Raw genomic sequence first — 17,900 nt, 5'->3', positions numbered from 1 at the left:
AACCGCTTGTAAACCACATCGACGCAGGTAGGCACACCAGCTTCGTCCTTAATTCGTAGGGCGGATTCGATCCGCGGCGGCGTCCCTGCGCGAATCCCGGATGCGGCGTGAACACACACACGACTATCTGGACTGGTGATAGGTCTTCTCTATTACAGCACGCCAGTTAAAAGGTCATTCAGCCCACAACATGCTTGCTTGACCGGGATATGTAGCGCTTCATTTCTGTGGATTGTCACATATTCCAGAACCCAGCAGAATAACACAGGATTCCCCAGTCTTTGTAACCGGAGAAAAACCAGCTAGGATTTTCTGTACTGTGTTGTTTGATGGCTACTGTTGCTGATATCCCAGGATTGAAAAAGACAGCCATAATAACAGATTGAATAACGGGATGGATAAAGAAATAACGAAAAACGAAAATATGTTTAAAGTTAACAACAACAATATTTTATAAACCCTCGTCGCCAGTTTTTGTAAAAACCTCGTAGCTACTGCTGTGGAGGCCGAGTTGCCACTGTTGTTACGGTAGGCCGAGTTTGTGAGTTGATGAAACGGCCTCTGGAGCAGTACACCGCTAAGACAGTTTCTGCCTGCCACTATTGCACAGCCATGCCTCAGGGTCACGTAACAGGATAGGAGAATGAAGGTTCTACAGCACTCCAACAAATTAATAAGAAAGTCACACAAATGAGTTAAAAAGGTTTACTTATCTTTGTGACTTGTTGAATGATTAAGTCTGCAACATTGCATGTGATATAACACAAAAAGGCCCTCAATGGCTAAATGCAAAAACTCGTAGGTAAATTTGACAGAACATATCAAATGCAATTTGTAACAACTGCCTGTTCACTTCTAAGAGTTAGCCTAAACGACATTCCCTATCTACGTCAGCTCTAGACGATGATCTAGAAACAAGTGGGCGAGAGCTGCTCTTCTCTGTTCGGAGTATACTTCTGCCCGTTGTCGTCCCCAGTCATTGGCGGATTGTACTCGGCTGGCAATTGGCCGAGGAGAAGTCGATATCTTCATCCTGAGCGCCGTTCGTGGCGCTGGTGGAACTCGTCCAAGTGGCGAGTCTCTATGGTTATGGCACCAGCTCGCATCTTTGCAATTGTGGTGCTTTTGCCCTGGCTGTGTCTTGTTCTGACGACACACCACAATAAACTTCCAGGACACTCAGAAATTAAATTATTCAGAAAGGTAGAGAAGTTAAAATGGATGGAAGAAAGATGCGAGCAAATTGTGGATCGAATTCTGATCTGGTACAAATTTTCATATGTCTCCAGTATTCATTCTAGACATTAGGGCGCTGTAGAGGCAACACTGGTTGTCTTTTTTCAGAACCTACATGATATACCTCCTACAGGACATCGTCCTCAATCCACACGTTCATCAAGATGCTGAGGAGGTAGCTTGCCTGTTGAATTGATAACTGTCTGCACCTAACTCCACTACCTCGACTCGCCCAAAAATATTCCGAAGATGTTATAGGGCTCGTCTTCTAAAACTGCCTACTTTATGCAAACTCGCCGTTGTTTGATACAGTCGGTTGATTCTCTGGGCTTCTTATGCAGTTCTCACTTTACAAGCATTTCAATAAATCATTTTCGGGACAGGCTACCTGAGTTCTTAATATTCAGTTACATTATTACTAATCTAGGTTCCAGTATTGCCAATTTTGTTTATGACCCCTAACGCAAATTTCATTTTTATTTGAAGTTGCTTATAGCTAAATAGTACCAGTTCGTCGTAGGAAGACAAAAAGTTATCAAAATGTGACCAATTTATTCTGCCAAGAACACTCTTCTTCTAATAACAATTATTTTAAACTTTAGTAGGCATACGAACATTCGTACTCAAAACTGTATCACACTGTACTCGTTTCAGATATGTGTACCGTTAAGCTATAAGAACTTCACCACTGACAAGACATTACAATCCAGAATGCCACACATTAAATCCGTATGATATCATTGCCTTGTGCTGGAGCCTCGGAAAATCACACTAAACGTTAGAGGCTTTCATAGCTGTAACAAAATACAAGCACGCCGATGACGTGGGAACTTACGAAACGATATTTTTGTTCTATCTTTCTTTTATGGCAATAAATTATCTCGTAGGAGCAAGGTCACACAAATTATGAAGTTAGTAGCATAATAGTAATTTATTTTGAAAAACCTAACTTACCTGTGTTGTGTGCTGCAACAACACTGGTGGAAGCTATCCCTTCAGGAAGGAGGTGGAATCAGAGGAACGAGATTCGTCGACAGGTAGTTGTCCATTAATTCTGTGACTAACTTTCAGTCACGGCATTAGCAGGATTGTAACTCCCACCGAATATCGTAGGAAAATCTACATGTGCTCTGTTGGAACAGATCTGTAGTGTCACTTTTTTGTAAATCAATATGTACGTTCGCCTTAACATATTTCCATTAAGATATGCAGAGAATTATGTGATATTATTTAAGGGAACTGCAGCAACCAAATGGTGTTAATATACCGTTATTGATCACAAAACTACTTTCCAGTCATCTTCGTTAAATTCCAAATTATCTCTCTGCTCGCCGGCCGCGGTGGTCTAGCGGTTCTGGCGCTGCAGTCCGCAACCGCGGGACTGCTACGGTCGCAGGTTCGAATCCTGCCTCGGGCATGGGTGTGTGTGATGTCCTTAGGTTAGTTAGGTTTAAGTAGTTCTAAGTTCTAGGGGACTTATGACCTAAGATGTTGAGTCCCATAGTGCTCAGAGCCATATCTCTCTGCAGAGTCTCAGAAGTTGAGGATACGTAACGCAGTTGATGGCAATCCGTCCGTCGGATTCACGAGACCGGGACCAAGTTTCACCTCCTCATTCCTTTTCTCAAAGACCTTGTAGACACCAAAATTTATAACACTCCAACTTCACACGCGTCCACCATCGCCATGTGAATGAAACAGTTCCACGTGAGAAATAACATGCACATTCCGAAATGGAAAGAAGCACAGTAGTGTGAAAATGAAGTTCAACCGACGTTTTTACCAATGACCTAATGGTGTTCAGAAAGAATAGATTCAGTTGTCCGTGGCGTGTTTGACGCTATTTGAAGTAGTTTATCTTGTACTGAAACGGAAGTAGATATTTGCTGCATGTTTAACATATATGTATAGGGTGGTCCATTGATAATGACAGGTCCAAATGTCTCACGAAATAAGCATCAAACTAAAAAATTACAAAGAACGAAACTCGTCTAGCTTGAAGGAGGAAACAAGATGGCGCTATGGTTGCCCCGCTAGATGGCGCTGTCATAGGTCAAACGGATATCAACTGCGTTTTTTAAAAATTGGAACCCCCCATTTTTTATTAGATACTGAAGAGGGAATTGAATAGCATATTTCATGTCAGGTGGATTGGTCGTCGAACCACCATGGCCCGCATGTTCACCGGATCTGACGACCCCGGATTTCTTTCTGTGGGGAAAGTTGAAGGATATTTGCTACCCTGATCCACCGACAACGCCTGACAACATGCGCCAGCGCACTATCAATGCATGTGAGAACATTACGGAAGGCGAACTACTCGCTCTTGAGAGGAATGTCGTTACACGTATTCCCAAATGCATTGAGGTTGACGGACATCATTTTGAGCATTTATTGCATTAATGTGGTATTTACAGGCAATCACGCTGTAACAGCATGCGTTCTCAGAAATGATAAGTTCACAAAGGTACATGTCTCACATTGGAACAACCGAAATAAAATGTTCAAACGTACCTACGTTTTGTATTTTAATTTAAAAAACCTACCTGTTACCAATTGTTCGTCTAAAATTGTGAGCCATATGTTTGTGACTATTGCAGCGCCATCTATCACAAAGCGAAAAAAGTGGTCCAACTAAAACTTTCATATTTCTTTGCGTACTACACGAATATGTAATAAAAAATGGGGGTTCCTATTTTTAAAAAAACGCCGTTGATATCCGTTTGACCTATGGCAGCGCCATGTAGCGGGCCAGTCATAGCGCCATCTGATGTCTTCCTTTGAGACAGTCTCCATTCCTTCCGAACAATGTTAGCATAGACCATATGTGGCTTAAATTCAAATAAATTGTCTTGACGACAGTTGAGAGATTCATACAGAGTAAATTAATAAGAAATGGAACCAATACCTCACGCTACACAAAACAGGTCAGAACACTGTTGGAGAGCAACGAAAAAAGCATGGGAGATTTAAATGAATGCAGAAATCTCCAAGAATCTCCCAGATTGACGTTGTTGTACAGAGGCTCGAAATTTAGGTGGAACTTCAATTCGAGATACATTTAATTGTTTTCATAATGAAACACGGTGCCGAAATCTTGCACAAAGATATTGCAGTCGTAGGTACAGTAGACCAGTGACAACACACAATCAGTACCTTAACTGCGTGGTAGCAGTGGTAATGTTACCAATGACAGTGCCTCCGCCGGCCACTGTGGTTGAGCGGTTCTAGGCGCTTCAGTCCGGAACCACGCGGCTGCTACGGTCGCAGGTTCGCCGATGTTAAGTCCCATTTTGGTGGTTCAAATGGCTCTGAGCATTCTGCGACTTAATATCTGAGGTCTTTAGTCCCCTAGACTTAGAACTTCTTAAATCTAACTAACCTAAGGAAAATCACACACTTCCATGCCCGAGGCAGGATTCGAACCTGCGACGTAGCGGTGGCGCGGTTCCAGACTGTAGCGTCTAGAACCACTCAGCCACATCTGCCGGAGAACCATTTTGACAGTGCCAATAAAACAGAGTTATTAAACATGATTTTCCGAAATTCCTTCACCAAAGAAGACGAATTAAATGTTCCAGAATTCGAATCAAGAACAGTTGCCAATACGATAACTTAGAGATAGATACCCTCGGGGCTTGGAACAACTTAAATCACTTAATAAAGGTAAGTGTTCTGGTCCAGACTGCATACCAGTTACGTTCGTTTCGGGTTATGCTTATGAAGTAGCTCCATATATAACAATCATATACAACCGCTCGTTTGATGAAAGAAAGGACTGAAAAGTTGCACACGTCACACAAATACACAAGAAAAAAACAGAAGTAGTTCGCTGAACTGTAGATACGTATCACTGACATCAATTTGCAGTAAGATTTCGGAATATATACTGTGTTCGAACATTATGAAATGAAAAGAAACGATCTATTAACACATAGTGAACACTAATTCAGAAAACACCATTCCTGTGAAACACATCTACCTCTGTCTACCCCTGGCTATTCACACGAAGTATTGCGTGCCACCGACAAGGGATTTCAAGAAGATTACAAATTTCTAGATGTCCAGAAGGCTTTTGACACCATTCCTCACAAGCGGCTTCTAATCAAACTGCGTGCCTATGGAGTATCGCCTCAGTTGTGTGAGTGAATACGTTATTTCCTGTAGGAAAAAGCAAAGCCCGTAAAAACTGGCGAAAAGTGGCAATTGATACTGAACAATAAAACGTGTGAAGTTCACCACATGCGTGCTAAAAACAATTCATTAAGTTTAAATCAAACGACAAATAAAACAAATTTAAAGGTTGTCGAGTCAACTAAATACCTGGAGATTTCAGTTATGAACGACTTCAATTGGAACCATCACATAGACAATGTTGTGGAGGAGGCTAAGCAAAGACTGTTTTATTGCTGGAACAGTTAGAAGACGCAACAAATCTACTAAAGTGACTGCCTGCAGTACGCTTGTCTGTCCTCTGTTAGAATATTGTTGCGCCTATGGGATCCCTACCAGAGGAGATTTATGGAGGACGCTGAAAAAGTTCAAAGATGGGTATCTCGTTTCAGTATTATTGTGAGATGGAGGGCAGAGGGTCATGGATATGATACGCGACCTGGGGTGGTCATCATTAAAACATGGCCGCTTCTCGTTGTGGCGAGATCTTTTTACAAAATTTCAATTACCATCTTCCTGCTCGAATACGAAAATATTTTGTTGATGCCAATTTACGTAGGGAGAAATAACCGTCGTAAAATAAGAGAAATCAGGACTCGCACGGAAAGATTAAGGTGTTCTTTTTTTTGTCACGTCTACTTGAGAATGGAACGGTAGAAAAATAATCTAAACATAGTTTTGGAACCCTCCGCCAAGCACTTAATTGTGAACTGCAGAGTAGTGATGTATATCCAGAATGAGCTGTTGAGCACTCGACAGATTTCCCAACTAACGCTGCCACAAGACTTCACTTTACTTGAGCGACGAGAGGCGAAAACGTTCCATCGGCTATTCAGTTCCAGCACGGCTCTGCGAAGCCGACAACACTTCCCAACGGGACTTCCCCTTCACAACGGCAGATAAAAACAGCATCACGACCCCTTGGCGACCACAGAATGTAAGTGTGTGTAATTGACAAGTAAGACTCTGCTGGGGACGTAAAAGTAATGAAAAAATTTGAGATACACGAATTCAACACACGTTCACCGACATTTACTCGATAGGCAGGTCTGACTAGACAGAGTGGAGCAACAGATACTTGAAACTGCATGACGTTAAAATTATGCAATATTCTGTGAATCTAAACCAGTAATTTCTCTTTCACGTATAACTTGTTACCAACTACGTTTGCCACATACCTGCAAATACCAGCACTTTTCCTCTACGAATACTATAAAATAAAAGCATCTACGTTATAGTAATTATAATTGCGTATCTCATGCTATAAGGTAAGGAAAAGGAAAGAAGTTAAGTGACTAGCTCATACCTTTCTTGGCGGCGTTGTTTTCCCGCTTCGCATGTCGGGACTTTCGCTTCGTATGAAGCTCCTAATGTTCCCAAAGATCAGTAACACGGTTCCTTCACACTAACGAAAATACCACAACTGCTTCGACAATATTCGAATCAAGATTAAAACGTTTTCATCTCTACAAGAGAGCACACACATTCGTATAGACATTGAATGTCACAGACAGAACATCACTACGCAACGGCACACGCCGCTTCAGGCGATACTGCATTGTTGCGAACGTTGCCGCCAACCGACATGAAGGAGCAACACTGGTAGGTAACACGCATATCGCATCGTAACAGTTTACCAGTGATATGACAGAAACGACCTATAAATACGCGACAGTGTACCGTAATAAAAGTAATAGGAAATCACACACAATTACGAAGGGGTATTATTATTTAAAATTCATCTACATCTATAACAAAAATCGGGTAGAAATACCTCCTCCTCCCCCACCCCCCATCTCCCCCACGCCACCACTCTCTATCTTTTGATATTCATCTCTAGAATGGTGCACTTGTGCACTTGAATGTTGCCTAGTTGTTCTAGGAACGTCCGCTCTCGAAATTTTAACATTCCTCCCCGTCTTTCACTACGCCTGTCTTGCAGCGCCCATCACAGCAGTTTGGCCGGCCTTCGTCACCGAGCGGTTCTAGGCGCTTCAGTCTGGAACCGCGCGACCGCTACGGTCGCAGGTTCGAATCCTGCCTCGGGTATGGATTTGTGTGATGTCCTTAGGTTGGTTAGGTTTAACTAGTTCTATGTCTAGGGGACTGATGGCCTCAGTTGTTAAGCCCCATAGTGCTCAGAGCCATTTGAACCATTTTTGAACAGCAGTTTGATGAGACTGCAATAACTCTGTAACGGTTACTGAAAAAATTTGCTGTGAAACGCACAGTTCTTCTTTCGATCTTTTGTATATTCTTTATTAATCCTACCTGGTAAGGATCTATGACTGATCAGCAATCTGTGTTACTAAAAGGATAAAACAGTCTTTTTTGTATATTCTTTTTTAATCCTACCCCGCAGCTCGTGGTCGTCCGGTAGCGTTCTCGCTTCCCACGCCCGGGTTCCCGGGTTCGATTCCCAGCGGGGTCAGGGATTTTCTCTGCCTCGTGATGACTGGATGTTGTGTGATGTCCTTAGGTTAGTTAGGTTTAAGTAGTTCTAAGTTCTAGGGGACTGATGGCCATAGATGTTAAGTCCCATAGTGCTCAGAGCCATTTGAACCATTTTGATCAGCAACCTATGTTACTAAAAGGATAAAACAGTTACGTGGTCGCGTTATATCAGTTGCAGCTTGTCTATTAACTGCTTCCATGGGCAACAAAAATTTTCTTTCAGTATTTCATATAATGATTCTACAAATTTAAAAAGGCAAATGCTTTCATGGTAGATAGATAGATAGATATTCAGAAAATCAGGCCCTGAATACCACTCGCTGCTTCCACAAACTGCCTCCATACCTTCCTGTGTTGTACCCTGTTCCTCCAGGTGTCTTCAATTCCCAGGGCTGCTAGGTCCTTCGCCATCCAGCGCTGCCTTGGTCGTCGAATGGGGCGTTTGGTGTTTGGTTTCCCCGCTAGTGCCATCTTCGCCTGTCTTCCATCTGGCATCTTCTGTTGGATAGTTGGTTGTCGCATCAGAAGGTAGATTTCCTCGTTTTTCCTCCTCCCCCATTCTCCATTATCCAAAACTGGTCCTCATATCTTCCTCATTACTCTTCTTTCAAATATTAACAGTTTTTCCCCTTCTCACTTAGAAGGAGACGGCACGACCCTGGGGTCCGGGATTTGTCCGTAATTTTGTGTGGTGAAAGAGGATCCCTAACACCTCACGTGGTTAAAATATTAGGACGCTCTACTAGGAAAATCCCGAGAAAAATCGATACAAAGATTCTTAGGTGCTTACGAGTATAAAATGTTAATCCATTGCCGAGTCGCCGTCTGGCTTACACGGTTAGCAGTCGGACCCTTACCACAGAGGTCTCGGGTTCGATTCCTCCTCTGGCACTTTTTTTTCTTCTGTTGCTTTCAAAATTGCAGCGCATTGTTACAGGAGAATCGTGAAATTAATTCCCAGGAAGACTGAATAAAAATTCATTCTATAATTCACCACCAGTTATCGTCACCAATATTCCGAGACATAATTCAATATGCCTGGTTTGGCTCAAAATTATCAGAAACTCAAAACATTTTCGTAAATGTTAATGGGGTATATTTTTGTACAGATTTATTGCAAACGCCCTGTGATTGTAAAAAAATCCGCTTTTATATGTTGCGCAAGATGTCGCAAAAACTATTGCTTTGTTTGTTTTTACGATAATTACCACTGCGGTTCTTGTTTATAATTATTGTATGTATAAAAATTGAATGTTTCCCAATCGAATTTGTTATTCTGACTAAAAACCCAATGATTCTCCTTATATACTTTACAATGAATAATGGAAAACCCACCGCCATGAATTGTGTTGTTGGATAAAAAGAAAATAATTTTTATTCAATAATGTAACTAATTTGTTCAAGATAATGTAGGTTTGGGAAACTTTCTGAACAATTGGTGGACTAACAAAAGAAAATGGAACAGAAGAAGAAAAAGTGCCAGAGGAGGAATAGAACCCGAGACCTCTGGCGTAAGAGTCCGAGGGCTAACCATGTAGGCAAGACAGCGGCTCGGTGATGAACTAACGTTTTGTACTCATAAGGCATCTAAGAAACTTTGGATCGATTTTTTCCCGGGATTTTCTGGGTAGTGCGTCCTAATATTTTCACCACGTGAGGTGTTAGGGGTCCTCTTTCACCACACAAAATTTCGGACAAATCCCCGATCCCACGCTCGTGCCGTCTCCTTGTTAGTCATGCTCCATGTTTCTGAACCGTACACTACTGCTGGGCACATCACTGTATTCCAGATTTTCATCTTAGTGTTCACTGAGATCGATTTAGAGCCAAGCGTCTCTCTGAGGGAATGCATGCATTTCATTCCCACTGATATTCTTTCCTTGATGTCCATTTTTATGTTGTTGTCCGTGGTAAACCAAGATTCTACGAATTTAAAAATGTAAAATGCTTTCATAGTCTACTTTATTAGGAGATATAATCTTACGATAAAGATTTAACACAATGAATGAAGTGTTACAGTTAGGATCTATGTACACGTCTTGAGGCAGCAAAACTCATATTAGCCACACCAGTTCTTTCAGTACTTGAGAAAGCGAGCACTTAGCCATTTCCGAAAAAATTTACACATTCAGTAACACTCTCCATAAAACAATGAAAGAATGTGAGGTGTTCCTTGTATGAGGAGAATTTATTTTCCAAATTTTATGTTTATTAAAACTCGACAGATAGCCGAAGTCAATTCACTATTTTTTTCATTGCTGCAGAATAAGCCAGCAGAGAGCAAGAAGACGCTTCCCACGGAGGCAGAGGTAGCAATCTGACCATAAGGCGCGATGGTCAATCACGAGATTGGAGAGTGGGCTGCCAGCCTTGAGAACGGATCTTTGACTGCGTTCACAGTGGCACCGACAACGGTCGTCAGACTCCGTCGCCAGAGATCATCCAGCAACATCGGCCGACAGTCTGGTCACGGTGTGTCTGATCTCCTTCGTCCGTTTTTAGCGGGCTCAAGGTGGTTAGGTTAGAATTTGTTCTATGTATGAAGTACCGTAGGTTAGATTTTAAACTATTAGGATGGGATGCATACCTTGACGGCTCTCTGCTTGGAGACGAGAGCTGTATTGGGGCTTTTGTTGTTCTGAAGACGCATAATGTATGTGAACGAGCTATATCTGTCTCAGAAATAACAGGTGAGAACTGTACACTCTGTCCTCACTCCGAAATAACCAGACAAGTTTTACGAGCATATGAGATGACGAGAGAAGCGTTCTGTTACATACTCGAGATGATTCGTGGTGACCTTGAAAAGCAGGCTACAAACATTCTGGTTCGCTGTACTTACTTAAATCTTTTCAGACGTACACCAGTTAACCATCAAAGACTTTCATTCAGCATACATGTAAAAACGAAGCATAAAGTTTAGCATAAGATACTCTGAACACCCAAATCACTGAAACACGAAACACATACATAACTTTTGCAAATCACGTTATATAGTAGAACCACCACCCTACTGGCATAAAAACGTCGGTAAACAGTATTTGTAGACAGCTAATGCCAACCTCCCACAACCCAAAAAGATCCACTACATTAACTATAAGCATAAGATACACCATCCTTCTCATTTCAACAAATTATTTTTTGACGTTATGACTTATGCCTAAAATTTCCAAATGGTTCAAATGGCTCTAAATACTATGGGACTTAACATCTGAGGTCATCAGTCCCGTAGACTTAGAACTACCTAAACCTAACTAACCTAAGGACATCACATACATCCATGCCCGAGGCAGGATTCGAACCTGCGACGGTAGCAGCAGAGCGCTTCCGGACTGAAGTGCCTAGAACCGCTCGGCCACTGCGGCCGGCAAAAATTCCAATACAGAATTTTTCCTACTTGTGGTTTCCAATTACCGTGCAGTTTCAGTCCATTGATTCAGACCTATATGTCGATTATGATATTTCCATCCTCAAGATGCAACCATCTCAGTCTTTCGTCGACTAAACTTATCAGTTTCTCACACCCCATATTTCATGTGTGAGAACGTCGGTAGGTCTGACCGAGGAAAAACTGATTTGAATGCCACAGATTGTCGTACGAAGCCTGTAGGTTTGGGCGACGAGGTCGGCTAGTGTGACGACGCATGCAGTGCCGCGCTAATTTGAAAAGATCGGCCGTCTGCGGCCTATGTCGGTCGTCGGAGGAATCCCAGCGATATCGAGGCCACTGCGAGCGCAGCCTTACCCAACAGTACAGATGTAGGGGAACCACTAGCTTTCTGGCGCAAACTGCCGATTTTACTTTATTGAATACTAATGATCAAACTCATCTTTTCGCATAACTGGTACAAGGAGGGGCCTACGGGTCATCAGAGTTTCACTACAATAATAATGCTACGTAGCAAACCAGTAAATTCAATAAACAAATGAATATTGTTAAGTTACTGAAGATGTACGAAGGCTAAGAAGTATTACCATGTGAGCAAGAGATTTCGGCTTCGAGCCAAGCTCGATTGGACGTATTCTGAGCATTTTAACACGTGATAGTAGGTGATACGCTGTGTTCAGATACTGTTCATTTATATTATTCGGCTTTACCAAGGTCTCGTAACTTGTTAACTTTGTGAAAGGAATCGTTTCATGACGCTGTTGTGGTTACGTATCGTAACAGCATCCCGGGACTTATTTCGTAGAAGCTAGCTACATGTACCACTAATCAGAATCAAAGCTAGACTACCTGCACCATCCGAAGAATCAAATGAGCTACCAGATCTGTTTTGAGAACATCATCCAAGAGAGCTTCACAGAGTACAGGTAAGAGGAAACCCTGAGCGCAGATTCACTACGGTAATCCAAGAACGGATCGCCTTAACCACAACATTCTCCAGCGGGAAGTCTTCACCAGTATACTGTACGTCACCTATACCAATTTCTACGAAATCGCGATTGAAGTAAGAAACTTGTATGGGTTAAAATAAGCGAGGGGAGTTTGCAGGGAAAAAACTTTATCACTCGCTACATTTTCGCTGCTCATGTAGTAAAACTTCACCCTCAGGCGTGACATTTTAATTTATTACTACTAACGTTATTCCCAACACATTTTCCAGACAGTATCTACATATACCACTGAATGATCCTGCAAAATTATATCATTCTACGGCACATAGTTCAAGTAGTATGGTGCCACAAACATTGAGATGCGTAAACATTAGCTTTTGTTATACTCGTAGTGGTGTTGTTTTATACATGGTACCTGGATTCTTCAAAGAATCGGTGGTGGCGGTTACTGGTACTCAAGAATCGGTCGAAGGAGTGTTTTGTAAGCCACTTCTCTAGTGAATGAGTTACGTTCCCTTCTGAATCACCCAAAGTATTTCATTCTGGCATCTGCCTTATCTGCGATTAGTTTCATGCGTTAGTTCCCTTCGGGTAGCTCTAAACCCACACTCCTAGATTTCACACAACCATAGACCTACAGCGGGTGGGTAAAAATACCGAAACACATTACCTTGCCTAATGCTGTGCAGGAAAAGCGTTGGTATTCCAAACATATTCCAGTCGTCTAGGAACGGATTCATGGGAATATTATATCGTTCTTCCTGCGGAACAGGTTAAGTTCACGCAACAATGCTTGAGGTGGATAGCGATCAAGCATCCTTCTCTCCAAAGTACACCACAAAGGCTCAGTAATATTGAGATCTGGTTACTGTGGTGGCCCAAGGGAGATGCGACAACTCATTCTCGTGCTTGGTAAAGCCGAATAATATAAATGAATAGTATCTGAACACAGCATATCACCGACTATCACGTGTGAACAAGTCCTGGGCCATGCGAGCTGTGTGGACACGGCCCTGTCGTCTTGGATCACACATTACCATTCGCAAACGAACATTGTACAACAGGATGAGCCTGATCAACAAAAACGTCACATAATACTTGACAGTAAAGTTACCTTGCAGTGTAACCACGGGGCAAGCCCGCCCGGTTGGCCGTGCGGTCTAACGCACGGCTTTCCGGGCGGGAAGGAGCGCCTGGTCCCCGGCACGAATGCACCCGGACGATTTGTGTTGAGGTCCGGTGAACCGGCCAGTCCGTGGATGGTTTTTAGGCGGTTTTCCATCTGCCTCGGCGAATGCGGGCTGGTTCCCCTTATTCCGCCTCACTTACACTATGTCGGCGATTGCTGCGCAAACTAGTTCTCCACGTACGCGTACACCACCATTACTCTACCACGCAAACATAGGGTTACACTCGTCTGGTGTGAGACGTTCCCTGGGGGGGGGGGGGGGGGGTCACCGGGGGGCGAACCGCACAATAACGCTGGGTTCGGTGTGGCGTGGAGGAGAGGTGAAGTGGGCTGCGTTAGTCGTCGTGGGGTTGTGGACCACTGCGGCGGCGGCGGGGATGGAGCCTCTCCGTCGTTTCTAGGTCCCCAGTTAACATACAATACGATACAATACAACCATGGGGCACATGGAACACATGATACGATTCCCCAAATTAACACCGAACCCCTGCCATGTTTCACTCGTGAGACGTAAATTCGGCCAGAAGGTGGAAACAGTGTGAAACAAGACTCATCCGATCAAACGACTTTCTTCCATTGTACCATAGTCCATGTTTTATGGCTTCCGCAACAGGTTTTTCTGTCAGAGATATTTGCATCACTGATGTGTTGTTTTGGGATTTCAGCTCGCCCTGCAATTCACACATTAAGCGGTGTTTCACTCGTGTTGTTTTTGTGCTGACAGGGTTCACGATTGCGACATTCAGTTCTGCAGTGACTTTTACCACTATCGTTTTCTAATTTTTCGTCACAATCCTCTTCAATGACCGTCTGTCCTCACTCAGTACACACTTTCCTCCGCGTTGTGACCTAGCGGATAATGTTATTCTATTTTCGCTGTATGCGGTATAAATCTTCGATAGAGTGCCTCTTGAAATACGAAACAATTCGGCTACCTTGGTCACGGAAGCACCCATCTAATTCACTTGATTCCGACATACTGCACTCACAACTACGCGGAACACTGTTCCGACCGCGACTGACACTTGTAACATAGTAAGGACGTCGCACACGTGCCGTTCGTGATCAAACACAACAGCGCCACCACTAGGCCTGGTTGGCACCTACATTTATGTTCCAACATGCATTTCTCGCGGCGTTTCCATATTTTTCTCCAGTCCCTGTACATTGCTAAGGTCACTCTTTTGCAGAATTTTAGAACATGTTTATACTCTTCACTGTAGAAATCAACACGGTTTCAGAAAACAACAACCGTGCGACACCCAGCTCGCTCTGTTCGTCCACAAGAGCCGTGAGGCAAAAGATACTGGCACCCAGGTTGATGCCGTGTTCCTTGATTTTCTGAAAGCTTTCGATAAAGTTCCGTACTATCGTTTAATCAACAAAATACGCGCATATTGAATATCAGATCAACTTTGTCATTGGACTGAGGAGTTATTTGAAAACATAACACATCATTTCATTCTTAACGAAGTGTATTCTTCACAAGTAAAAGTAACGTCGGACGTACCCAAAGCGAGTGCTCTAAATATCTATGTAACTGGCACAAGTATGGCTCTGAGCACTATGCGACTTAACTTCTAAGGTCATCAGTCGCCTAGCAACTTAGAACTAATTAAACCTAACTAACCTCGGGACATCACACACATCCATGCCCGAGGCAGGATTCGAACCTGCGACCGTAGCGGTCGCCCGGTTCCAGACTGTAGCGCCCAGAACCGCACGGCCACTCCGGCCGGCTCTATGTAAATGACCTGTTGTGTACACAGAAGTCGCAAACGCTAGAAAATTGTGGTGAAATGTAGGAACATCTGCACAGGGTTAACACATGCTGCAGGTATGAATAATTGGCCTTTAATATAAACAGTTATTATGTATTGGACATAAATAGGCAGAAAGATCCGTTATTGTCTGACTGCGCGATTGCCGAACTGGAAGCCGACACCTCCATTAAATACACTCCTGGAAATGGAAAAAAGAACACATTGACACCGGTGTGACAGACCCACCATACTTGCTCCGGACACTGCGAGAGGGCTGTACAAGCAATGATCACACGCACGGCACAGCGGACACACCAGGAACCGCGGTGTTGGCCGTCGAATGGCGCTAGCTGCGCAGCATTTGTGCACCGCCGCCGTCAGTGTCAGCCAGTTTGCCGTGGCATACGGAGCTCCATCGCAGTCTTTAACACTGGTAGCATGCCGCGACAGCGTGGACGTGAACCGTATGTGCAGTTGACGGACTTTGAGCGAGGGCGTATAGTGGGCATGCGGGAGGCCGGGTGGACGTACCGCCGAATTGCTCAACACGTGGGGCGTGAGGTCTCCACAGTACATCGATGTTGTCGCCCGTGGTCGGCGGAAGGTGCACGTGCCCGTCGACCTGGGACCGGACCGCAGCGACGCACGGATGCACGCCAAGACCGTAGGATCCTACGCAGTGCCGTAGGGGACCGCACCGCCACATCCCAGCAAATTAGGGACACTGTTGCTCCTGGGGTATCGGCGAGGACCATTCGCAACCGTCTCCATGAAGCTGGGCTACGGTCCCGCACACCGTTAGGCCGTCTTCCGCTCACGCCCCAACATCGTGCAGCCCGCCTCCAGTGGTGTCGCGACAGGCGTGAATGGAGGGACGAATGGAGACGTGTCGTCTTCAGCGATGAGAGTCGCTTCTGCCTTGGTGCCAATGATGGTCGTATGCGTGTTTGGCGCCGTGCAGGTGAGCGCCACAATCAGGACTGCATACGACCGAGGCACACAGGGCCAACACCCGGCATCATGGTGTGGGGAGCGATCTCCTACACTGGCCGTACACCACTGGTGATCGTCGAGGGGACACTGAATAGTGCACGCTACATCCAAACCGTCATCGAACCCATCGTTCTACCATTCTTAGACCGGCAAGGGAACTTGCTGTTCCAACAGGACAATGAACGTCCGCATGTATCCCGTGCCACCCAACGTGCTCTAGAAGGTGTAAGTCAACTACCCTGGCCAGCAAGATCTCCGGATCTGTCCCCCATTGAGCATGTTTGGGACTGGATGAAGCGTCGTCTCACGCGGTCTGCACGTCCAGCACGAACGCTGGTCCAACTGAGGCGCCAGGTGGAAATGGCATGGCAAGCCGTTCCACAGGACTACATCCAGCATCTCTACGATCGTCTCCATGGGAGAATAGCAGCCTGCATTGCTGCGAAAGGTGGATATACACTGTACTAGTGCCGACATTGTGCATGCTCTGTTGCCTGTGTCTATGTGCCTGTGGTTCTGTCAATGTTACCATGTGATGTATCTGACCCCAGGAATGTGTCAATAAAGTTTCCCCTTCCTGGGACAATGAATTCACGATGTTCTTATTTCAATTTCCAGGAGTGTATGTGAGAGCATAGTTATGAAGCGATTTCTATGTCTACATCTCCATCTAAGTAGATACTCCGCAAGCCACCATACGATGCGTGGCAGAGGGTAAACTGTACCACTACTCGTCATTTCCTCTCCTGTTCCACTCGCAAACACAGCTAGGAAAAAGCGACTATCTATACGTCACGGTATGAGCGATAATTTCTCGTACCTTATCTTCGTCGTTCAAAAAATTAGATTAGGGAGTGAGACACTTAACGTAGTAAAGGAGTTTTGCTATTTGGGGAGCAAAATAACTGATGATGGTCGAAGTAGAGAAGATATAAAATGTAGACTGGCAATGGCGAGGAAAGCGTTTCTGAAGAAGAAATTCGTTAACATCGAGTGTAGATTTAAGTGTCAGGAAGTCGTTTCTGAAAGTATTTGTATGGAGTGTAGCCATGTATGGAAGTGAAACATGGACGATAAATAGTTTGCACAAGAAGAGAATGCTGAAGATTAGATTGGTAGATCACAGAAGTAATGATGAGGTATTGAATAGAATTGGGGAGAAGAGGAGTTTGTGGCACAACTTGACAAGAAGAAGGGACCGGTTGGTAGGACATGTTCTGAGGCATCAAGGGATCACATATTTAGCATTGGAGGACAGCGTGGAGGGTAAGAATCGTAGAGGGAGACCAAGAGATTAATACACTAAGCAGATTCAGAAGGATGTAGCTTGCAGTAAGTACTGGGAGATGAAGAAGCTTGCACAGGACAGGGTAGCATGGAGAGCTGCATCAAACCAGTCTCAGGACTTAAGACCACGACAACAACAATGATGGAAGGCCACTGTATAGTGTTTTTATGCGAGTGGTCCGCCGGCGCCGAAGAGATGCACCATGCCACGAGCAGATAATAAGGGATAAGAGTGCTGCAGCGCCCAGCCCTCTGAAGGAAGTCGTTGTTTCGGGCAACTCTAGACCCAGAGCAATACAAAGACACAAATCTCTAAAGCAAGACGGAATGGCCCACGCTGCTCTTTTGTGTTTAACAACATGGGACTCGTAGCTGTCAGGTTGGCAAATGGCTCTGAGCACTATGGGACTCAACATCTTAGGTCATAAGTCCCCTAGAACTTAGAACTACTTAAACCTAACTAACCT

This window comes from Schistocerca cancellata, chromosome 6, assembly GCF_023864275.1.
Source record: "Schistocerca cancellata isolate TAMUIC-IGC-003103 chromosome 6, iqSchCanc2.1, whole genome shotgun sequence".
Lineage (NCBI taxonomy): Eukaryota > Metazoa > Arthropoda > Insecta > Orthoptera > Acrididae > Schistocerca > Schistocerca cancellata.
The sequence above is the reverse complement of the archived record's forward strand: the minus strand, read 5'-3'. Positions refer to the sequence as shown.